The 24,682-nt window shown below is 45.2% G+C and overlaps 1 long non-coding RNA gene across 1 annotated transcript; it reads right to left on the bottom strand.

The window, feature by feature from the left end:
- Positions 1-4,184: 4,184 nt before the first annotated feature.
- Positions 4,185-22,770, bottom strand: LOC143942051 (uncharacterized). Its single transcript, XR_013264659.1, has 5 exons — positions 22,697-22,770; positions 16,844-17,216; positions 12,978-13,096; positions 10,284-10,334; positions 4,185-4,300 (listed from the first exon to the last, which is right to left on the bottom strand). It is a non-coding gene; the product is annotated as an uncharacterized LOC143942051 (long non-coding RNA).
- Between the last annotated feature and the right edge of the window lie 1,912 nt (positions 22,771-24,682).

The following is a 24,682-nucleotide window of genomic DNA, read 5'->3' as shown; positions in this document are numbered from 1 at the left end:
TGGCAAGTGACATTCCGCAATGTGTGGCAGGTGACGTGGCAAGTGACAATCTGTAATGTGGGGCAGGCTACGTGACAAGTGGCAATCCGAAATGTATGGCAGGCGACGTGGCAAGTGACATTCCGCAATGTATGGCAGGTGATGTGGCAAGTGACAATCTGCATTTGGTGACAAGTGACGTGGCAAGTGACAATCCGCATTTGGTAGCAGGCGACATGGCAAATGACACCCTCAGGGCTCCCACTGATTCTGCATTATGGTGAGTTGAACCATTTAATTTTACATTACAATGTAATAATAGAAATTATGAGCTTCAATCATTCTGACACCATAACAGCCATGGTGCCGTAATGATTGAAGCGCTAACACCAGCCATTTCCCATATAAATTCCCCCAAAAAAACATATTTTATAGCAGTGCCCCTCCCAAGACTAGACTCTGGATCCGCCCCTGCTCTGTGTGCACTCCAGCTTCTTTACCGACTGTTCCCCACAGCAATGAAGTATGGCCCCGCCCCTCAGCTGAATACCCCGGGGGGAGAGGTGGCTGGAGCGCCTGTCTGACCGCTCTGATTGCTCTCTGTCTCTCTCTGTGTCTCTGAGCCTCTTATATAGCCGCATAAACTGGGATTCAATGGTTCACTGCTTCCTCGGGGGTTTCTTTTTTTCTGCATGACAAGCTGCGGGCACTGCCCAGGCCCTCCCACCACGGGGGCCCTCGGACAGTGCCCTAGTGCCCGAATGGTCAGTCCGCCCCTGAGTATACCTTTCCGTCACTCAGTCCACACACATGACTCTAAAATGGTGGCCGGGCCCTCTTTTATATGGAAGCTAACAGAAAATGGTCAAAACGTATTCGATTACCACATGGCCAGATCTATAAACCCAAATTTCTGGCCACCTGCCAATCAATAGGGATAGTTTATATAATGGTATGCGAATGTGGTGGTTTCTATGGTGGCAAGGCGAAACGTCCCTTCTTTCACCGCATCAGAGATCATATATCTCTGGTGCGGGCCAAGAAAATGGAAACGCCAATAAGTCGGCACATGGGTTTATACCATGCGTTCGATGAGACTCTGATGCATTTCTTTGCACTCGAGTCAATACCCCCGGGCGAAAGAGGAGGCAGGGGCGGACTGACCATTGGGCTACTCGGGCACTGCCCGAGGGCCCCATGCCACTAGGGGGCCCCATCAGAGTTGTCAGCCTCAGTAAAACCAGGTACAGTATGTAAATCCTGAGATTATAGCTGCCTCACCTCTTCAGTACCTTCTCAGACAATAGAAAAATGTCTATGTGTACTGTGTGTGTGATTGTATACTGTGTGTGTGTTTGTGTATACTATGTGGCCCCATAATCTCTGATTGCCTGGGGGCCCCATAATCTCCTATTGCCCGGGGGCCCCATGAGTTGTCAGTCCGCCCCTGAGAGGAGGTAATTATGATCACATCTTACTGCAGAGAGAAGCACGCTGGATTTATACTTTGAAAGCCACATGTGCTCCTGGTTTAAACGATGCCCTGAGTTATAAACCATTATTCCTCTGAAGAATAAAATTTGTTTACTAATATCTATGGCAAACTAATGTTTTCTTCTTCCTTTCCTCTCTTTTTTTTTTTGTTTCATTATATTTAATTTTAATTTTGAGTATTTATATGTAATTTTATCTTCATACATTCGGTTTTGAATTAATGTACAATACTTACTTCATGTGCATTGATGATTTGATGTACTATACTTTCTTTTAGCATTGTGGTCAATGGATATGGGGAAACAAAATTTTCCGTATAGTCACCTTGTAAATGAAATATAACATTTATATTTATTTATACATACCTATGCCTAAATAAATCTATTTGGACATCATTTTGAAGTCCCTCAAAATTTTTTTTTTGTTGGGATCTGCTGGATTTTGCTTGCACGGGCACCCTGGGGCTTATCGCGATTTTGGCGCAGTTAATCAATTGGCACCTTTCACAATATATATGCCCCCTCTTTTTCACACTCCACTCATGTGCTTTATTCCATTATCGCCATGAAGCCTAATGTTATCCTTAGCATGACAACGTCTTTCTGTCTTCTGCCTATAATTCATCTTCCCTCCCTAGTTTGGGTTTGTTTGTTGAGGCTATATAAGGGTTTATGTGATCTTCCCCCGGTACAAACGCCTCCCCTCCCACGCCCAGGTGTGGGCATTAGAGCTTTCAATATGACTTTCTTGCATGATTGGCGTGATCTGCGTCATTCTGCGCATGTGTGGAAAGGCTCTCTGGAGTCCCCTCCCTCACCCGTTCGGTGGGACTAGCGGAGTTTCAAAGATGGCCACTAACGCGCGGTTGACGTCGGTCTCATAGTTTCATAGTTAGTAAGGTTGAATAAAGACACCAGTCCATCCAGTTCAACCTGAGTGAGTGTCTACCCCTATCCCTGTACATTGCACACTCACATTGGTCCCTACCCTCAAGGAGCCCACAATCTAAGGTCCCCATTCATATACTAAGGCCAATTTTTGGTCAGAAGCCAATTAACCTACCTGCATGTCTTTGAAGTGTGGGAGGAAACCGGAGTACCCGGAGGAAACCCACGCAGGCACAGGGAGAACATGCAAACTCCAGGCAGGTAGTGTCGTGGTTGGGATTTGAACCAGCGACCCTTTTACTGCTAGGTGAGAGTGCAAACCACTACACCACTGTGCCGCCCGCACAGTCTGCGTCATCACGCGCATGCGCGCCACCTTCCCCCGGGTTTCCAGACATCCGGTGCAGTGTAATTTCTGCCCGCGACTCGGCTGGCGACGTCACACGCCGCCGAGATCGGAGAGACCCTTCATAAGGCAGCTCCCCCGTGCCTTACACCCTCTGCCAGAGACGGCCAATGGTGGTGTCCTGATATATACTTTACTGGGGTAAGAAGTTCAGTCTTAATTTGGCAGTATTATTTGCAACTCTGCAGAATAATTAAACGTGTGGATTAATTTTAAAACCCTTTTTGTTTTGTTTTTTTCACATTACAAATTGGCGACATTTTCACAGTTTAGTCTGATGTAAAATCATTGACATCTAGTAGCAGAGTCTACTACACTACGGTGTTTTCTGTTATCATTTTAATTGTCACCAAAAAAAAAAAAGGGGGAAAAAATTCTCTTCTGCGACACTTATAATTTATTTTCAATTTTTTTTTTCAAAAAAAACATTATATATAAAAAAAAAATTTTTCTTTTCTTTTTTTCTTATGTGAAATTTTAGACCTCAACTTTTTGGAAGGTCTCTCTGCAAGCATCTAATATCCTGGCGCTCCCACCTATTCGAGGCTCCTCTCTCCTTACCTTTCAGCTTTCAATTTGTGCATTTTAACATCCCTTTCAACATATCGGAGGTGAGATCGGCATTTCCCATATCTATGACCACATGCTACTGATGTCCTTATGCTGACTATATTGTATATATCTGTTTGAGTTTGACCCTCAATACCTGATCACGTGTTTTTTTTTGCAACATTCTTCTTAATGTGCCAACTGTATTTACATTTTTCTCCTCTTTTTTCCTGTACTTATCATCCATTACAGTATTACAAGCAACTTGTACCACAAAAAGCTCCTGATGAAACTCGAACTGAGTGAAACATGTCGAGTGTGGTAAAAGTTACTCTGACCCAAATTGAACGAATTGTAGACATTCCGCTGTCTTTTGGATGTACCCACATGTTTTGTGGTTGTTTTTAGATAACTTCAGTTTATGTATTTGTTAATAAATTTCAGATTTTATTTTTACTTATGGTCTGTTTCTTGATCATTATTGGTTCCCATAAACTACTTCGTACCTGATACCGTTAAAAGTCCCGGAGGTATGTTACCTCCATCCCCGTGTATAGTTTTTGTATACAATTTTGGGATGTGGTATCTTTTGATTTGGTTGTTTCACCTCGGTTTATAACAAATAAATAAGGACATTTATATTGTGTTTCTTCCAGCCAAGGTATATTTTTCCTATGATCATCAGCTCCATCTAGTGGCCATAGTGTGGTATTTTCCAGATCCACTCTATGTCTGAATGAATCTATCTCTACTACTGCCCCCAATATTTGAATAGCATTTGACTAGAAGAGAAAATAGCTTAAGAACATTTAATTTTGTCATATTCTCCCAGTGGCTGGTTAGTATGCACAGAATGAAGGAACATGAAGTTACATTCGACGAATATTGATGATTTATTTTTTTCAAAAATAAACCCTCGATTATTTTCTTCTTCAGCCTTTACACCAGGGCTCATTCAGCGAAGATCATTTTGTCCAATTGAAGCCTAAAAGAGCGAAAGCAAAAAAAAAAAAAAAAAAAGGTAAAAGATTAATATAACTGGAAACTATCAAGACTGCTCAGTACAAACATTCAAAGGCAATGTTCACATAAAACTTATATTTCAATTAAGGGTGGATATTCATTTTTAACTTGCCAGACCACCTCTATATAACACGCCGATGTACGTCGGTATAATGGCACGGCTGGGCAAATGGGCGTACCTGTACGTCCCTTTAAATTTACCGACGTGCTATTGTGCGCGCCGCCTGTCGGGGGCGCGGGTCCCGCGGACTCGATCGCTGCGGGGATACCCGCGATCACCTCAGTGAGAAGGAGAACGGGGAGACGCTGATGTAAACAAGCATCTCTCCGTTCTGCCTAGTGACAATGATCACTGCTCCCTGTGATCGGGAGCAGAGATCAGTGACATGTCACACGTAGCCAAGCCCTAACCCACAATTAGAAACACTCCCCAGGGCACACTTAACCTCTACACTGCCACCTAGTGGTTAACCCCTTCACTGTCAGTGTCATTTACACAGGAATCAGTGCATTTGTATAGCACTGATTGCTGTATAAATGACACCGGTCCCAAAAATGTGTCAAAAATGTCCGATGTGTCCGCCATAATGTCGCAGTCATGATAAAAATCGCCGATCGCCACCATTACTAATAAAAAAAAAATATAAATAAAAGTGTCATAAAACTATCCCCTATTTTGTAAACGCTATAACCTTTGCGCAAACCAATCAATATACGCTTATTGCGATTTTTTTTAACCAAAAATATATAGAAGAATACAAATATCGGCCGAAACTGAGGAAAAAACATTTTTTTATACATTTTTTGCGGATATTTATTATAGCAATTTTTGTTTCAAAATTGTCGCTCTTTTCTTGTTTATAGCGCGAAAAATAAAAAACACAGAGGTGATCAAATACCACCAAAACGAAAGCTCTATTTGTGGGGAAAAAAGGACGTTTGGGTGCCGCGTCGCACGACTGCGCAATTGTCAGTTAAAGCAACGCAGTGCCGAATCACAAAAAGTGCTCTGGTCTTTGGCCAGCAAAATGGCCTGGGGGTTAAGTGGTTAAATGCCTTTACAGGTTACCAGGTTTAAAGTTACAGAGGAGCTCTAGCACTAGAATTATTGCTCTCGCTCTAACGTTCGTGGCGACACCTCACATGTTTACATATGCGTGCGCGACTTACTTATGTGCTCGCTTCAGCACGCGGACACAGGGGGAGGGGGGGTGCTTTAAATGTATTTTTATTATTATTATACATTTTACTTTTTATTTTTACACTGTCCCTTTAAACATTTTTTATCACTTTTATTCCTATTACAAGGAATGTAAACATCCCTTGTAATAGAAATAAGGATGACAGGTCCTCTTTATGGCGAGATCTGGGGTCAAATAGACCTCAAATCTCTTCTTTACCTTTACACCACTTGCCGACCGGCTCCTGTATGTATATATATATATATATATATATATATATATATATACATATATATATACATCGCCAAAACCGAGGTACCTACTTTTAGAGCCAGCGGTCCTGTTTACGATAACGGTGGTCTCTGTGGCGGATTCACTGCAAGATCACCATTATCGGCGGCGGGAGAGGTGCCGCCCCCCCCCTCCCGCCTCTCTCCCGCGCCCTCCGCCTCTAACCGGAGCCGTCGGCAGCGGCGGAGGCGATCGGGTCCTATCCGGGGCGGGGTATGGAGACGAGTGAGGGGGAAGATGGCCCCCCACCCGTCTCCATACTATAGCAGGGAGGAAGCGACGTCAAAACATCACTTCCGCCCATACGTCTTAAAGGGTCATTTTTCTGTTGTCATTTTTGCAAATGAAAATTTTTTTTTATTTTTTTATTGCATTTTAGTGTAAATATGAAATGTGAGGTCTTTTTGGCCCCCAGATCTCATATATAAGAGGACCTGTCATGCTTTTTTTCTATTACAAGGGATGATTACATTCCTTGTAATAGGAATAAAAATTACACAATTTTTTTTTCATATAAAAACAGTGAAAAAAATAAATAAAATCAACTAAAATAAATAAGAAAAAAAAAAAATTGTTTTTAAAGCGCCCCGTCCCAGCGAGCTCACGCGCAGAAGCGAATGCATACATGAGCAGTGCCCGCATATGAAAACGCTGTTCAAACCACACATGTGAGGTATCGCCGCGATCAGTAAAGTGAGAACAATAATTCTAGCCCTAGACCTCCTCTGTAACACAAAACATGCAACCTTTAGAATTTTTTAAACGTCGCCTATGGAAATTTTTAAGGGTAAAAGTTTGACGCCATTCCACGAGCGGGCACAATTTTGAAGCGTGACGTGTTGGATATCAATTTACTCGGCATAACATTATCTTTCACAATATAAAAAAAATTGGGCTAACTTTACTTTTGTGTTTTTTGTTTTATTCATAAAAAGTGAATTTTTTCCAATAAAGAGTGCGCTTGTAAAACCGCTGTGCAAATGTGGTGTGACAGAAAATATTGTAATGACCGCCATTTTATTCTCTAGGGTGTTAGAAAAAAAAAGTATAATGTTTCGGGGGTTCTAAGTAATTTTCTAGCAAAAAAACTGTTTTTAACTTGTAAACACAGAGTCTGAAAAAGAGGCCTGGTCTTTAAGTGGTTCAAATAATAATATTTTTTTTTTTTATCCCAATTTTTTTTTTTTTTCTTCCAGCCTGGACCAGGAGTGATGTCATGGTGTCCCTCCAAGGCCATAGAGTCGATCAAAGAGTGTTAACTCTTGCAGAGTGCAGAGTGTAAATGGTATCTTGTGCAACGCTGAATTAAAAATAAAAATAACACATGGTGATGTTGATGATCAATAGAGTAAATGCAAAGCAAACAAAACCCCCAGTTGACCAACATAGACTCAGGTGGCAAACAGAAAAAATATATACAGTTGTGCTCATAAGTTTACATACCCTGGCATAATTTATGATTTCTTGGCCAAAAAATAATAAATTCTGTCAGGGTATGTAAACTTATGAGCAAAACTGTATGACAGTCCCAAATTGTGAACCAGTGCATCAACACAGGTGAAAATATATATGAAACAATCAAAAATTGATGTATAGGTGATGGTTCACTTCACTGTGGACAGTGAGAAAAATGACCGATGCATGGCAAATCCAAATGAGATGACACCTTAATGGGCACTAGCCCCTCACATTACTGCTGTATAGTTACAGCATGAACTGAATCAGATGCTACAAACAGGGGGTCTTCAAAGGGTATCTCTTAGACAAATACAGCGATAAATCCTTAAAATTAGTACAGCCTCCTCTCCAGTTAGCTCGACTGAGATAATGTGAGGTGGAAGAAAGATCCCAGATAGCAGATGTAGCACCCTGGAGTTTAGGCAGGGTTGCTCCTCACAAATTTACTTGCCAGAAATAGTTATCCTGGTTGATTGCTAGAGATCTATTGATTTCTCCCTAAAGTTTGGTCTTGTTGCATTTTTCTCTTCTACCACTAGGTGGCCGGGTACTTGGTGGTGCTAGATATAAGAAGGGCAACGCAAGGTCAGGTTATGGGTATGTGGGGTATCTCAGCCAATGGGCAGGGGTATTCTTGAATCCCTTGGCCTGCTGGGAGAGCCTATATGTTCGGGTGGAGTCAGGTGATCGGTGTTCTGTGCCACCTGGACGGCTGTCTGAGTGGACGTGTGTTGTATTGTCTGGGCTGCTAGGCCAGAGATTGGGCCTATCCCAGTGACATCTGGCTGCTTGGCTGTCTGAGGGCCTATCCAGAAGCAAGAGAGCAGGGCAGGGTTGGGACTGCGGCTTGCAGTCCATCAAATGTGACTATCAGGACCTGGGCTCAAACCTGGGACCTCTTCTGTGTCTGGAATTGACTCTTCCCACTGAGCTATCTGGGATGCAGGACAAGCCCTGCCTGATCTATTGGACAATCCTACCTGATCCAATGGACAACCCTGCCTTTTGTCTTGATTGCTGTTGAACCTTGAACTCTTTGCTCCTCCCATGAACTTCCTATATAAGCCTTGTCTCAGCACTTCTTCTTTGCCAGGTTATTGTGCCTTCTCAGCCAGTGCCTTGCTCTTGTCTTCCCTGCTGCCAACTGTAGTTTGCTACCACTCGTGATCGACCCTTGGCTTGTTCCTTGACTACTCTACTGCCTGATCCCAACCTGCAACTACCGACCTTTTGGCTTGTTTACTGACCACGCTGCTGTTTGATCCATATCTGCTTATCCGCTACTGGACCCCTCGGCTTGCTCACACCCTTGTGGGGCAAACCTGAGGAGCATGACCTGGTACTAACACACAGCTAAATCCATCTCCACCATCAGGAGCTCTGGTGAACACCCGTTGGTACTTAGACTCCACACCTCAGGTGTGCCTGTGTTATCTGCCAGGGTGACTGCCTGTGTACCTATCCTGCTGGTCGGTGGTAGTCCTGCAACTGCTATAAGAACTGGTCTTCAAGCTTGACTCCTGATCGTGACAGCGACGGTTCTGGTGGCCAGAGAACCTGTCGTGGTCGGAGGTAGAGGGGAAGCTGTCGCCAGAAAGGGACCATCCGCCTAATTGCCAGGGACCACAGTGAGTAACTGAAGCAAGTACCGGAGCAGTCTTCTCACCAACCAGGAACGGTGAAGAATCGGAAAACTTCAGTGGGAATCAAACCAGGGACCCAACCAGCGGAGGTGACGCTTGCAGAGCAGCCTTGTGTGTTAAGCCAGGGACCGAGAAGGCCAGTGGGGTTAAAGCTTGAGAGGTAACTTGAGTGCTAAGCCAGGGACCCAGCAGAGAGGTGGGGGTGAGTCTTGAGGAAGATACGACCCTGAAGATTGGTGGAGCTCAAGGGATTCAGTGGCAGTGAATCAGAGGGTCTAGTGCAGTGATTCTCAACTAGGGTTCCTCCAGAGGTTGTAGGGGTTGCTTCAGCATTGGGCCATTTCTGCCTCTCAGATAAGTTCCCACCAACACCATTGATCTTTTTAGCTATCTGTAAGGAGGTAATTCTTCCCAATGACCACAAGTGTAAGGACCATTCTTCCCACTGACCATCACACTAATGTATCATGAGTTGTAGATTTCAAATTTTTAGAAGGGGTCCCCTGAGATCAGAGAACTATTTCAAGGGTTTCTCTGTGTTGAAAAGGTTGAGAAAGGCTGGTCCAGTGAGAGACCAAGAGCTCAGTGTACTGAAGAACTACAAGGAGTGATTGTAGTGAAAATGAAGGAACTGTAAAGCCTTGTGTTTGGAACTGTTAAAGATTGTTGCCATAGGAGACAGCATTCCTACACATGCAGATGTGGCTTCTTCCTGGATGCCTTTGCCTGCATGGCTGTCCTCCTATTAAAGTCTTGGAGTCTGCCAATTAATCTTGCAGCTACCTAAGGGTGTCCTGGCCCTAACCCCCCCCCCCCCCCCAAAAAAAAAGGTGTGTTAAGAGAAAAACTCTCTTTTGCATCCAAGAAGTGTCTGGTGCCCAATAACTTTAACTACACTACACCCACTATGCCTCACAACCCACCATATACAGAAGAATGTCAGCTATCCCTGGCCATGGAGGTTCTCATTAGATCAAAAGGAGGCCTGGGACCTTGCTACACATAACGTTAAATTTATTTAAAACACATAGAGTTGGTACACTCACTTTTGATAAAAAATGCTGGGATAACACTCCACGAGCAGCAAGCTCATAGGCTTGCGTCACTTCCCGTTTTCGCCTATGGCTCAATCCTGACGCGTATCGTCAGCTGACTTCATCAGTTTTTATTATGTATCACCCTTGTTCATGATTTATTCCATTTTTATATTTACATTTGCACTTTATTATAGTTATTTTCACAGCACTTATCAGAGATCCCACAGCCCAGCACCACGATTACCTATTAAGTCACAATCCTGGTGAACCACTTGCAAAGCACAACTTAACCACTTGCTGAGTGCATTTAAGTAAAATAATAATATTATATTTACCATATTTAAACATACGCCTTCAACAGTATTCGTTCTTTCATCAAGAGTTCTCTAAACAGATACAGCAAAAGTATTTATTTTCAGTCCTGTAAGGTCTTCAAAGTGCATTATACATCTTTAAAAGGGTGACTCCACCCAGAACCAATATTTTGGTTTCCTGTTATTTTCAGATAGTTGAATCCCATAACGATTGGGTGTATTTCTTTACCCGGCATGCCTATTCCATCAATATTCTGCAACCACTACATTGCATTGCATCGGATTATTATGTTTCAGTAGTATGTTGACATCTAGTGGAGGTTTTGGGCCACTACAACTTGTTTACTTACACGGTTTTTTGGTTTCTTCCTTTGTCCTCCCCTCCTGTTGGATGCTAGTTAGTTTTAGTCCTAGTTAGACCCAACCTGTTTCTTCCATGTTCCCTCAGACAGTGTAAGAGTTTCCAGAGACATGGTTTAGGAAACTCATTGTCTTCTTGACACTTAATAAGGCTGCGAAAACATCCTCTGCAAATCTGTTAGCTAAAGTAAAATTGGGCTTCTGTGTCGTATTAAAGAGTTAAAGAGGTGTTCTGCCCAAAAAAATTTAATTAAATTAAAAGCCAACAGCTACACATGCTGCAGCTGCTGGCTTTTAACAATAGGACACTTACCTGTCCTGGAGTCCAGCGATGTCGGCACCGCAGCTGATGTTTCCATCAGCTGTCGGGGTGCTGCCGCTGCCATTGCGGGTAAGGGAACCTGGCAGTGTAGCCTTATGGCTTCATGCTGGGAACCCTACTGCGCATGTGCAAGGCCCCGCTCCTCTCTCCTACTGGCCTGGCGACAGGGAGAGGAGGAGGGAGGAGGAGGAAGCCCCGCGGTGATGTCAGGTGTGGCGGCCCGGACTCTGGGAAGTGGGAACAGGATACCTAACAAAGACAGGTATCCTGTCCCCCCTCCCCCCCAAAAGGTGCCAATTGTGGCACACCGGAGGGGGAGAGGAGACAAATGAGCAGAAGTTCCACTTTTTGGTGGAATTCCACTTTAACCTGTCTGAGCAGACTGGGTCTAAGGAGGGATGTCAATGTATAAAAGGGACATTTGAAACAGAACAAGTACAAACCAAGTGATAATGTCACACACCCTTGCTAGATCTTATATTTGTGACTCTGGGATGTGACTCAGGGATGCGACCCTGTGATGCGACTCTGGGATGTGACCAAGGGATGTGACCAAGGGATACGACTCTGGGATACGACTCTGGGATACGACTCTGGGATGTGACCCTGGGATACGACCCTGGGATGTGACCATGCGATGTGACCCTGGGATGCGACCCTGGGATGTGACCATGCGATTTGACCCTGGGATGCGACTCTGGGATGTGACCATGCAATGTGACCCTGGGATGTGACCAAGGGATGTGACCAAGGGATTTGACCCTGGGATGTGACCCTGGGATGTGACCCTGGGATGTGACCCTGGGATGCGACTCTGGGATGTGACCAAGGGATACGACTCTGGGATGCGACCCTGGGATGCGACCCTGGGATGCGACCCTGGGATGCGACCAAGGGATGTGACCAAGGGATGTGACCCTGGGATGCGACTCTGGGATGCGACTATGGGATGTGACTATGGGATGTGACCCTGGGATACGACTCTGGGATGTGACCATGGGATGTGACCCTGGGATGCGACTCTGGGATGTGACCAAGGGATGTGACCAAGGGATACGACTCTGGGATACGACTCTGGGATACGACTCTGGGATACGACTCTGGGATGTGACCCTGGGATACGACCCTGGGATGTGACCATGCGATGTGACCCTGGGATGCGACCCTGGGATGTGACCATGCGATTTGACCCTGGGATGCGACTCTGGGATGTGACCATGCAATGTGACCCTGGGATGTGACCAAGGGATGTGACCAAGGGATTTGACCCTGGGATGTGACCCTGGGATGTGACCCTGGGATGCGACTCTGGGATGTGACCAAGGGATACGACTCTGGGATGCGACCCTGGGATGCGACCCTGGGATGCGACCAAGGGATGTGACCAAGGGATGTGACCCTGGGATGCGACTCTGGGATGCGACTATGGGATGTGACTCTGGGATGTGACCCTGGGATACGACTCTGGGATGTGACCATGGGATGTGACCCTGGGATGCGACTCTGGGATGTGACCAAGGGATGTGACCAAGGGATGTGACTCTGGAATGTGACCCTGGGATGTGACCTTGGGATGTGACCCTGGGATGCGACCCTGGGATGCGACTCTGGGATGCGACCCTGGGATGTGACCATGGAATGCGACCCTGGGATGTAACTCTGGGATGCGACTCTGGGATGCGACCCTGGGATGCGACTCTGGGATGCGACCCTGGGATGTGACCAAGGGATGTGACCAAGGGATGTGACCAAGGGATGTGACCCTGGGATGTGACCCTGGCATGTGACTCTGGGATGTGACTCTGGGATGCGACCCTGGGATGCGACTCTGGGGACTCAGAGCCGGTATGCTCTGGTAAAACATTTACCATATAATATGTTAAAATCCTACCTTGCTTATTGTTTCTTTCCTTTGCACATAATGGGGAATTGAGCTTCAAAATATGCAACCTTTGTATTCCATGTCATTATTAATTATTCTGTTTATTCCTCTATGAAAATTGTCAATAAAAAGATGGAAAGTAAAATCTTACCTTGCATTTGTAGATTATTACTCTTATAAGTATGGCAGTGGCCAGGACGACTGCAATAATAACTATAGTAATAACTACTATAAGTTTTATGTTGTTTTGAGGCTCAGTGGGTTGGTTATCTAAAAAGAGAAAATACAACATGCCATTTAATATTTAGTTTTATGTTTTTAAACATGAAAATCAGCAGCAGGGCTGAGTGTCAAAATTGATTTCAAAGCAAAAAAAAAACAGCAAATTTTCCTTCAAAAAAACCAAAAAATATCCAAATTTGGTATTTAACGCTGCTATGTGGCAAAGTCTCAGGGTGTACCCCTGTGAAATGCTGCTTTAGGTCTGGGGCATTCAGTTTGTAAGACCGGTGCCCGCTGCTTCTGCTCTACTACGCTCAGGCGGTTGCAGGTCCTCTGACGTCATCATGTCCAACGCCCATAGCCTTGCATTGGATGTGACTGTCCCTAGGGGAAGTCCACTGCTGGTGTAGAGGAGAGCACCGGTTGCCTGAGGACTCGGAGCATAGGATTGGGCAAGTCCCCCCCCCCCCCCCGACCTAAAAGTGCATTTAACCCTAGCAGAGCAGGGACAGCCCAACAACAAGGGAGGAAGAAATATTTTAACCCTTTACCACCCTAGTGTTCCCATTAACTGAGCTGCTATGGCAGTGGGGTGGGAAGATCTGTCTGATCACTTGACCAGTGTGATTGGCTGTCCTAGGGGACATGCCATTTCCTGATCACTACTAGACACTGGAAGCTGTCTTTGACAGCTTTTCCTCCATGCCAGAAGCATGTAGTGAGCACGCTTTCAGGTGGCTCCTACAGGCAGAGTGACGTACCTGTATGTCACTGCCCTCTTCCAGGTTCAGGGCACATGCGTATGCACACCCTCCGCCAACTACTAGACACTGGGAGCTGTCTATGACAGCTTTTTCTCCATGCTGGAAGCATGTAGTGGACACGCTTTCAGCGCATTGCACTGCGGATGGGTGGCTCCTACAGGCACAGTGACGTACCTGTATGTCACTGCCCTCTTCCGGGTTCAGGGCACATGCGTATGCACACCCTCCGCCGACTACTAGAGACTGGGAGCTCTCTTTGACAGCATTTTCTCCATGCTGGAAGCATGTAGTGAACTTGCTTTCAGCGCATTGCATTACTGCGGATAGGAGGCTCCTACAGGCAGAGCGACATACCTGTATGTCACTGCCCTCTTCCAGGTTCAGGGCACAAGCGTATTCCCACCCTCCGCCAACTACTAGAGACTGGGATCTGTCTTCCGACAGCTTTTTCTCCATGCCGGAAGCATGTAATGAACACAATTTCAGCCCATTGTACAGCGGACGGGCGGCTCCTATAGGCACAGTGACATACCTGTATGTCACTGCCCTCTTCCGGTTTCAGGGCACATGCGTACATCCACCCTCTGCCGACTACTAGAGACTGGGAGCTGTCAGCTTTTTCTAAATGCCGGAAGCATGTAGTGAGCACGCTCTCACCAGACACCTCTGCCGCCCATAGGCGCTAATGTGTGGCGTGTGGACATTAAAGCCCATCCTCTTTGTTGTCACACATATGCATTATGAGGTCAGCCTATACATCGCTGCCCTCTTCCAGGTTCAGGGCATGCACGTGTTCCCACCCCCTGCCAGATAGACACGGCGGAATTTTGTCAGCAAGTCCCAGCCACTGATTCATGGCCGGGACCTGGTGATCTGCTGTATCCAATCACAGCCAGAGCCCTGTGTTGACAAGCTAAAGAGGGCTCTATACAGAGGGATAACTCTCTTTGTTTCTTCTCCCTGCACGGGATCCACACCCAGCCTATCACGCCTATGCTGAGCTCCAATGTGGATCACAAGATGGAGGTGGTTGCTGGGTATCCAGTTCAGTGTACCCGAGATGCTTGAGTGCTATCTGGGTACGGAGACCCTAAAACCCTGCCTGGGCTGTCTAAGATCCAGCGCATCATCATTAAGAAGGTAGCAGAAAATTATGGGTATTTATACCCCTACATTTCTCCTCATTTAGAAGAGGAGATCTTGGAGAAGGAAATACAGTAGGTGGATGAGGCCATCCGGGAATTCCTCCAAATACCTCTCAAAGTGGACTTTCTAAAATTCAGAAAAATCAATCAGGACAGTGTTATCCTCCGTAGGCCAGACAAACGAGATGTTAAATACCACGTTGTCACTGTGAATGCCAAATGAGAAGATGTGACACTGCTGGATACCAGATCTTACTAGTGAAAATCTTGTAAATATGACCAAGTCAGGGACCCAACCAGCGGAGATGATGCTTGCAGAGCAGCCTTGTGTGCCAAGCTAGGGACCGAGCCGGTCAGCGGGGGTGAAGCTTGAAGGTATCCGAAGTGCCAAGCTAGGGACCCAGCTGGGAAGCGTGGGTGACGCTTGTGGGAGATACCCCCGCAAAGGCCTTGAGGAGCTCACAGGATTCAGAGTCAGATGAGAGACCGGAAGCTCAAGAGGCTGAAGAACCACAAGGAGAAGTTGTAGTACAGCTGAGAGAACTGTTACTTTGAGTTAGGAACTGTTTAAGTACTGTTACCATGGGAGAAAGCAATCCTGCATGTGCAGAAGTGGCACCTTGCTGGGGCCTTTCCCTGTACGGCTATCCTCCTGTTGAAGTCTCAGAGTCTGCCATTTAAAATTGAAACTACTTAAGGGTGTCCTGGCCCTAACCCTCTTTCCCTTGCAAAATATAAAAAGGACTGTCAAAGAAATTAAACCTCTTTTAAATCCAAGAAATGTCTGGCGCCCAATGACTTTTACCACCTTTGCACCCACTATGCCTCACAACCCACCACATATGGAAGGCCTTCCATTATGTAGATAAATCAAATTGGTAAAATCAGGCCCCGGGGCAAGGGGTGGGCAGAAGGGGCAGCTGACCTGGGCATAGTTGGGGTTTGGAAGGTTGTGCTAGAAGGGGTGATTTACAAGGAGTGATTTGCAGCCCTTTGCATTCCCTTAAAAAGCCACTAAAAACACACCTCAACAGCACATCCACACCTCAATGCATGGGGGTTGATTTACAGTGCAGAATCTGGTCCAGCTGTGCATGGTACCCAATCAGCTTCTAACCTCATCTTGTTCAATTAAGTTTTGCCAAATAATGTAAGCTGATTGGTTTCTATGCACAGCTGCACCAGATTTTGCACAGTTTTAGTAAATCAACTCCATAGTGGTGTAAACCATCCACAAATCCCAAATAGAGCAGTAGCCAAAAGTTCAGTATTGCAGGTTTAACTGGAGACCCAGATATGGCTCTGGTCACCAATGGCCTAAAAGATCCTTCTTTATGTAATATGTAGACAGGTTTGGATATCCAGCTGGATCAGAAGGAGCCACACTGCTGCAAATTATCCTGACTGGTCAGTTTGGGCAGGGCAGAAAAATCTCATCCATTCCCATGTAGACAACTACCTAAGCCGGCCTTTCTCAACCTTTTCAACACAGAGGAAACCTTGAAATAGTCTTGCGGTCTCGGGGAACCCTTGCTAAAAATTAGAAGTCTACAACCCATGATACATTAGTGTGATGATCAGTGGGAAGAAAGCTCCTTACACTTGTGGTCATTGGGAAGAATTACCTCCTTACAGATAGCTAAAAAGATCAATGGTGTGAGTGGGAACTTATCTGAGAGGCAGAAATTGCCCAATGCTGAAAGAACCCCTACAACCTCTGGAGGAACCCTGATTGAGAATCACTGACCTAAGCTATGCCTATTCTAAATATGCTAACTTCAGACTTTACCTCTTAGTAAATGCAAATACAACCAAAGCATGTAAATGATCTCTAGCTGCAGATACAATTATTTTGTTTTGTATAGACTCTGAAATGTATTGCTTACCAGGAATATGAAGATAAAATGTACAAGTGCTGTAGTGATTTTTTTTGTCCTGGATTTCTGCAAGGAACACTCCTTCATCTTGTGATGGTGATTGAGGAGCTTAGCGAAGAGACGTTGCAAGAGCAGAGTTTGGCTTCATAAGCTTTGTTCTCAACTCTGCAGCAATCTTTAGGGTCTTCAAACTGACAGCAATATTTCTCAAATCTGCAACATTCCAAGATCCTGAAGAACACGTTGTGCGTTTGCTGTCTAATCCAGTGGATTTCTTGTATCTCGTCTTTTACTATGACTTGCAGAGTCACCTTTCCTCCTTTCTCATTTCGAATTAGCCCTTCTTCTCCCTTTTTATTGCAAGATGTTTCACAGAGCCCGCCTTGTATGGAATATAATCAAGGGTTAATGAAAAGAGCACCTTGACATTAAAGCATGTAATTTTCACACAGCGATGTAATTACTTGAACAGGTATTACAGATGATCATATACAAGATCTTTTTGTGTGCCAGTTGCATGTGTTAACAATTCAAGTCTGACAATTACTGCTTCTAATGCCCCGTACACACGAGCGGACTTTTCAACATCCAAAGTCCGAAGGACCGAGTCCGTCAGACTATCCGATCGTGTGTGGGCTGCAACGGACCTTTGATTCGCCAAAGTCTGACGGACTTTAGAAATGAAGCATGCTTCAAATTTTCCCGAAGGAACTCCGCCGGACCCGGTCCCCTTCGAAAACTCCGCTCGTGTGTATGCTACTCCGACGAACTAAAACCGACGCTAGGGCAGCTATTGGCTACTGGCTATGAACTTCCTTATTCGAGTCGGGTCGTACGTCATCACGTTCGAATCCGTCGGAGTTTAGTGTGATCGTGTGTGGCCAAGTCCGTTCGGCCGAAAAGTCTGTCAGAACTCCGTCGGAACTCCGGCGGAACTCCGGCGGAACTCCTTTGGAAGTCTGTCGGACATAAGTCCTCTCGTGTGTACGGGGCATTAAGCTAACTACAGATGTTAGCCCTTGTACACACGGTCGGACATTCCGAAGGAAAATGTCCGATCGGACCGTGTTGTCAGATAATCCGACCGTGTGTGGGCTCCATCGGACTGTTTCCGTCGGAATATCTGACCGACAAAGTTTTAGAGCTGGGCTTTAAAATTTTCCGACAACATGATCCGATCGGACTTTGTTCGATCGTTTCTAGAGAATTCCGATCGGACAAAGTGCCACGCATGCTCAGATCAAATTCCTAGACCAAAGCTATTGGCTACTAGCCTGAACGTAGTCCCGTCGTAACGAAATAACGTCATCACGTTCCGAAACGATCGGATTTTCCGACAACTTTGTCCGACCGTGTGTATGCAACACAAGTTTCGGACAAAATCCGTCAGACAGAATCTGATGGATTTTGTTGTCAGAATGTCCGACCGTGTGTACAAGGGCTTCGAGATTGGTTGGCCACAAATAGTAGAAAATGGTTTATCCTGGATGCTAGTAGAGAATGGTTTACCACAGAAGGTAGAGAATGGTTGGACACAAAAAGTAGAAAATGGTTTATCATGGAGGCTAGAGAATGGCTTACCACGAATGGTAGAGAATGGTTGGAGATTGTGTCACTTTAACATTTGGGGACTGGTACGCCACAGACTTTAAGAATAGTTGGCCATGGGTGCTAGAGAATTGTTGGCCACAATGTCAGAAAATGATTGGCCACAGACATTAGAGAGCAGATGGTTCCTGATATTAGCGAATGTGTGGCCTTAGACATTAGGAAATGGTTGGCCACAGCGGCACAGTGGTGTGGGCGGCACAGTGGTGTAGTGGGTAGTACTGTCACCTAGCAGTAAGAAAGGTCGCTGGTTTGAATCCCAACCACGATACTACCTGCCTGGAGTTTGCATGCTCTCCCTGTGCCTGCGTGGATTTCCTCCGGGCACTCCGGTAATCCAAAGACATGCAGGTAGGTTAATTGGCTTCTGTCCAAAAATTGGCCCTGGTAATGAATGGGGACCTTGGATTGTGGGCTCCTTGAGGGTAGAGACTGATGTGAATGTGCAATGTTGACCACAGATGTTAGGGAATGGTTGGCCTTAGGCCATAGAGAATGTAAGGCTTCAGACATCAGTAAATGGTTGGCTACAGACTTTAGTTAATGGTTGGTCAAAGGTGATAAGGAATTGGCGGCCACAGATGTTAGGGAATGGTTGGTCATAGATGTTGGGGAATAGTTGGCCACAGACATTCTACCCTGATGAAGTCACGTGCTGCATGATGTAATGCATAGGGCAGAGCACGTGGACCCACAGACTAGAAGTTCACTGTATCTCCATGCATATTTTCTCAATATCCTGCTGTTGTATAATATATGAGTGTGGTTGGTTGACCTTACATATATTGAATATATTGTAGATAAAGATAATAAGATGAGCATATTGTGAGCACAGTGGTGAATGGGAAGAAGGTTTAAAGCGCATAGGATTTTACACTGAAAAATTTAATTTAAAGAAGCTTGTTTTATGACAGAATATTAATGAACTGATATCACTAGAATTTGAAAATCAGCCATGGACTATACTTTGACATGCTTTCCTGTTTTTTCTGTTTTAATTTTGAAATATGAATATATATATATATATATATATATATATATATATATATATATATATATATATATATATATATATAATTAGGATTTATTATTTAATACAATTAATATATTTCACGTATGGTGATGCATTTATAGGTAGCACAGCACTTGATATGACATATTTTAGCTTTTTTGAGACTGTGTTGGAGGTTGCCATCACGCTATGTACTGATTGTATAGCACTTATGGCCAATTGGTAAGCGCAAGAGTACTTTATTTATTTTGCACATTAGATAATGTATGGCCTTACACATTAGGAAATTGTTGGCTACAGGATTTGGTTAATGGTTGGCCACAGGTGTTATGGAACTGTTGAATGACCACAGATGTTAGGGAATGATTGCCCACAGACATTAAAGAACGTTTGGCTTCAGACAGAGAATGCGTGGCCAGTTAGCCACAGGTCATAAGCAACTGTTGGCCACAAATGTTAGGGAATTGTTGGCCACAGACACTATAGAATGCATGGGCTTAAGCTCCATACACACTATCAGATTTTCTGCTGATTTTTTTCCTTCATATTTACCAAAACCATGTAGTACAAGGGCCTGCCTGATTGCATACACATTGATACTCCTAAAGTTTGACCTCATATTATATGATTTTGGTAAATCTGAAGGAAAAAATCTGCAGAAAATCTGATAGTGTGTATGGGGCTTTAGACATCAGGGGATGGGTGGCCACAGACCTAGATATTGGTTGGCCACAGACTTTAGAAAATGTTTGGCCTTAAACACTAGAGAATTTCCAGCCACAGACTTTAGTTAATGATTGGCCACAGATGGCAGAGAATGGTTGGCCACAGACTTTATAGAATGGTTGGCCGCAGACATCAGAGAATGGTTGGCTGCAGACTTCAGAGAATGGTTGGCCGCAGACTTCAGAGAATGGTTGGCCGCACACTTCAGAGAATGGTTGGCCACAGACTTCAGAGAATGGTTGGCCGCACACTTCAGAGAATGGTTGGCCGCAGACTTCAGAAAATGGTTGGCCGCAGACTTCAGAGAATGGTTGGCCGCAGACTTCAGAGAATGGTTGGCCTCAGAGTTCAGAGAATGGATGGCCGCAGAGTTCAGAGAATGGATGGCCGAAGACTTCAGAGAATGGTTGGCTGCAGAGTTCAGAGAATGGTTGGCTGCAGAGTTCAGAGAATGGATGGCCGCAGAGTTCAGAGAATGGATGGCCGCAGAGTTCAGAGAATGGTTGGCCGCAGAGTTCAGAGAATGGTTGGCTGCAGAGTTCAGAGAATGGTTGGCTGCAGAGTTCAGAGAATGGATAGCCGCAGAGTTCAGAGAATGGATAGCCGCAGAGTTCAGAGAATGGATAGCCGCAGAGTTCAGAGAATGGATAGCCGCAGAGTTCAGAGAATGGATAGCCGCAGAGTTCAGAGAATGGATAGCCGCAGAGTTCAGAGAATGGATAGCCGCAGAGTTCAGAGAATGTTTGGCCGCAGAATTTAGAGAATGTTTGGCCGAAGACTTCAGAGAATGGTTGAATGCAGACTTCAGAGAATGGTTGGATGCAGAGTTCAGAGAATGGTTGGATGCAGAATTCAGAGAATGGTTGGCCGCAGAGTTCAGAGAATGGTTGGTCGCAGAGTTCAGAGAATGGTTGGTCGCAGAGTTCAGAGAATGGTTGGCCGCAGACTTCAGAGAATGGTTGGCCGCAGACTTCAGAGAATGGTTGGCCGCAGACTTCAGAGAATGGTTGGCCGCAGACTTCAGAGAATGGTTGGCCGCAGACTTCAGAGAATGGTTGGCCGCAGAGTTCAGAGAATGGTTGGCTGCAGAGTTCAGAAAATGGATGGCCGCAGAGTTCAGAGAATGGATAGCCGCAGAGTTCAGAGAATGTTTGGCCGCAGAATTTAGAGAATGTTTGGCCGAAGACTTCAGAGAATGGTTGGATGCAGAGTTCAGAGAATGGATGGCCGCAGAGTTCAGAGAATGGTTGGATGCAGAATTCAGAGAATGGTTGGCCGCAGAGTTCAGAGAATGGTTGGTCGCAGAGTTCAGAGAATGGTTGGTCGCAGAGTTCAGAGAATGGTTGGCTGCAGACTTCAGAGAATGGTTGGCCGCAGACTTCAGAGAATGGTTGGCCGCAGACTTCAGAGAATGGTTGGCCGCAGAGTTCAGAGAATGGTTGGCCGCAGAGTTCAGAGAATGGTTGGCCGCAGAGTTCAGAGAATGGTTGGCCGCAGAGTTCAGAGAATGGTTGGCCGCAGAGTTCAGAGAATGTTTGGCCGCAGAGTTCAGAGAATGTTTGGCCGCAGAGTTCAGAGAATGTTTGGCCGCAGAGTTCAGAGAATGTTTGGCCGCAGAGTTCAGAGAATGTTTGGCCGCAGAGTTCAGAGAATGTTTGGCCGCAGAGTTCAGAGAATGTTTGGCCGCAGAGTTCAGAGAATGTTTGGCCGAAGACCTGAGAGAATGGTTGGTCGCAGAGTTCAGAGAATGGTTGGTCGCAGAGTTCAGAGAATGGTTGGTCGCAGAGTTCAGAGAATGGTTGGCCGCAGAGTTCAGAGAATGGTTGGCCGCAGAGTTCAGAGAATGGTTGGCCGCAGAGTTCTGAGAATGGTTGGCCGCAGAGTTCAGAGAATGGTTGGCCGCAGAGTTCAGAGATTGGTTGGCCGCAGAGTTCAGAGAATGGTTGGCCGCAGAGTTCAGAGAATGGTTGGCCGCAGAGTTCAGAGAATGGTTGGCCGCAGAGTTCAGAGAATGGTTGGCCACAGAGTTCAGAGAATGGTTGGCCGCAGAGTTCAGAGAATGGTTGGCCGCAGAGTTCAGAGAATGGTTGGCCGCAGAGTTCAGAGAATGGTTGGCCGCAGAGTTCAGAGAATGGTTGGCCGCAGAGTTCAGAGAATGGTTGGCCGCAGAGTTCAGAGAATGGTTGGCCGCAGAGTTCAGAGAATGGTTGGCCGCAGAGTTCAGAGAATGGTTGGCCGCAGAGTCCAGAGAATGGTTGGCCGCAGAGTCCAGAGAATGGTTGGCCGCAGAGTCCAGAGAATGGTTGGCCGCAGAGTTCAGAGAATGGTTGGCCGCAGAGTTCAGAGAATGGTTGGCCGCAGAGTCCAGAGAATGGTTGGCCGCAGAGTTCAGAGAATGGTTAGCGACGTTTTTTGGTAGGTATGGTAGGTAAGTTTTTTTACTCAGTTCAGCTTTAAGTGCACAAATTCTGGCACCCATAAGAAGACATGCCGAAATGATCACAATATTAACTTACCGGTCAGAAGGTTCATCAACAATATGTATATGATTGTCTTCATCTTTAAACTCAGTCTGTAACAACACTGAGACATAAAAAGTAAAAGTTAATACATATTTTACACAGTGTTTTTAGCACCAATATTCATTTAGTACCTATAGTAAAATGATTTAAGGGTTAGTGTGCTTTCATCAAGTGGATTTATTTTGCCCCTCCCCCCACCAAATGAAATTTCTAAATAACAGTATAGAGCAGCCATTCTCCACCAGGGTTCCTCCAGAAGTTGCCAGGGGTTACTTGAGCAATGAGCAACATATGCCTCTCAGATGAGTAACCACTATCAACACCGCTACCAACAGCTTATCTGTAATGGGCAGAATCTTCCTAATGACCACAGATATAAGGCACATTCTTCTAGGTGTGGTAGATAGTGCGACGTGGGCTGAGAGTGAATCCGCTAGTGCTGAAAATTTCCTCATTGGTATCATCCCATAAACATATTTTTGAAAAGAGAGGAGGAGGGATATAGTAGTGCGAGACTAATACCACGTACAAACGGTCGGACGGAAAATGTGCTGTCTGTGCTTACTGTGCTTACTGTGTTGTCGGAAAATCCGATAGTGTGTGGGCTCCATCTGACTTTTTCCGTTGGAATTTCCAACACACAAAGTTTGAGATCTTGTTCTAAAATTTTCCGACAACAAAATCCGATTGTTTAAATTCCTATCGTGTGTAGACAATTCCGACGCACAAAGTGCCACGCATGCTCAGAATAAATTACAAGACGAAAGCTATTGGCTACTGGCCTCTTTATAGTCCCGTCGTACGTGTTATACGTCACCGAGTTCAGAACGATCGCATTTTCCAAATACTTTGTGCATCCGTGTGTATGAAAGACAAGTTTGAGCCAAAATCCGTCTGAAAAAATCAGAGGGGACACTATACTATTGGGGACACTATACTATTGGGGACACTATACTATAAGGGACACTATACTATTGGGGACACTTTACTATTGGGACACTATACTATTGGGGGACACTATACTATAAGGGACACTATACTATTGGGGACACTATACTATTGGGACACTATACTATTGGGGGACACTATACTATAAGGGACACTATACTATTGGGGACACTATACTATTGGGACACTATACTATTGGGGGACACTATACTATTGGGGGACACTATACTATTAGGGACACTATACTATAAGGGGAAACTATACTATTAGGGAGACTATACTATTAGGGAGACTATACTATTGGGGACACTATACTATTGCGCCACTATGCTATTGGGGACACTATACTATTAGGGACACTATACTATTGGGGGACAATATACTATTGGGGACACTATACTATTGGGGACACTATACTATTAGGGACACTATACTATTGGGGACACTATACTATTAGGGACACTATACAGGTATACGCCACTTTTAAGTACACAATGGGGTTTATTTACTAAAGCTGGAAAGTGCAAAATCAGGCTCACTTCTGCATAGAAACCAATCAGCTTCTAACACCAGCTTGTTCAATTAAGCTTTGGTAATAAAACATGGAAGCTCATTGGTTTCTATGCAGAAGAGAGCCTGATTTTGCACTTTCCAGCTTTAGTAAATAAACCCCATTGTTTACTTAAAAGTGGCGTATGCCTGTACTACTGGGGACACTACACTATTGGGGAAAATATACTATTAGGGACACTGCACTATTGGGGGACACTATACTACTGGGGGACACTATACTACTGGGGACACTATATCATTAGAGACACTATACTATTGGGGACACTATATCATTAGGGACACTAAGGGGGCGCACCACGCCTCTAAATGGGCAGTTCACAGATATGTAAGGGTAAGTTGCAGTGCCCTGGGAAGCCGCCTGCCAGTGGTAAATGTACAGTAAATGTACACACCACTAGTTTCTTTTCGTTCAACCCAGCAAGTAGAACAAAAAAAAACAAAAACTGACAGCTCCGGTTG

This window comes from Lithobates pipiens, unplaced genomic scaffold (genome assembly GCF_037356315.1).
Source record: "Lithobates pipiens isolate NorthernLeopardFrog02 unplaced genomic scaffold, aLitPip1_a1.2 Scaffold_30, whole genome shotgun sequence".
Taxonomy (NCBI): Eukaryota; Metazoa; Chordata; class Amphibia; order Anura; family Ranidae; genus Lithobates; species Lithobates pipiens.
This window is presented reverse-complemented; position numbering and strand designations above follow the sequence as displayed.